Source organism: Elephantulus edwardii, unplaced genomic scaffold (genome assembly GCF_000299155.1).
Source record: "Elephantulus edwardii isolate Elephantulus edwardi_28Jun2011 unplaced genomic scaffold, EleEdw1.0 scaffold00107, whole genome shotgun sequence".
NCBI lineage: Eukaryota > Metazoa > Chordata > Mammalia > Macroscelidea > Macroscelididae > Elephantulus > Elephantulus edwardii.
Genome location: NW_006399857.1, coordinates 1,002,110 through 1,002,791, shown reverse-complemented (window position 1 = coordinate 1,002,791; position 682 = coordinate 1,002,110). Strand labels below are relative to the sequence as shown.

General features: G+C 37.4%; 1 protein-coding gene across 1 annotated transcript in view; it reads left to right on the top strand.

Annotated features, from left to right (window-relative positions):
• Positions 1 to 682, top strand: part of IGFBP7 (insulin-like growth factor binding protein 7) — a 120,401-nt gene that overhangs the window by 66,838 nt on the left and 52,881 nt on the right. The gene's annotated exons all lie outside the window — the stretch shown is intronic.

Below are 682 nucleotides of genomic sequence, written 5' to 3'. Positions count from 1 at the left end.
CTGTATGCAGAACAGATCATCCGAGACGCTGGGCTATATGAAGAGGAATGTGGCATCAGGATTGGTGGAAGAATCATCAACAACCTGCGTTATGCGGATGACACAACCCTGCTTGCTAAAACTGAGGAGGACCTGAGGCACTTGCTTGCGCTTGCCTAAAAATGAATACAAGGCCTAAAAATGAATAGATTTCCCATCTTTCCAATGTTGGAGATAATTTGCATACCAAAAATCTGTTGTGATGTGTTAGATAAGACTACTTCAGAAAGGTTTTCGGAACTATAATCCTTATGGAAGCATATCTCCAAGCTTTCTTCTATTGGATGGGTTCAAACAGCTAAGGAGGTATTTATGACTGTGTATCTAAGGAATCCGGCTATTTTGAGATATCCAGGGATTAGTGTAAAGGGTAACATCAGATAGTAAATGCACTAAGTATAATAAATACAGATTAAGTATGCTTGCCTTGTGTTCACCATTTTCTTCTCTAATCCCTCATCGCTTTGGAATTGAAATTTATTTGTCTCTGACCTTTCATTGAGTTTCCAAGGTTATAAATCTCACAGGAGGAGATTATTCATCTTTCTCCCAAAGAGCCCCGATGGATTTGAGCCTAAAGTGGGTTTTGAACACAAGACTCTTTTTTTTTAAATTATTATTAAATTTTATTAGTTTTAATGAA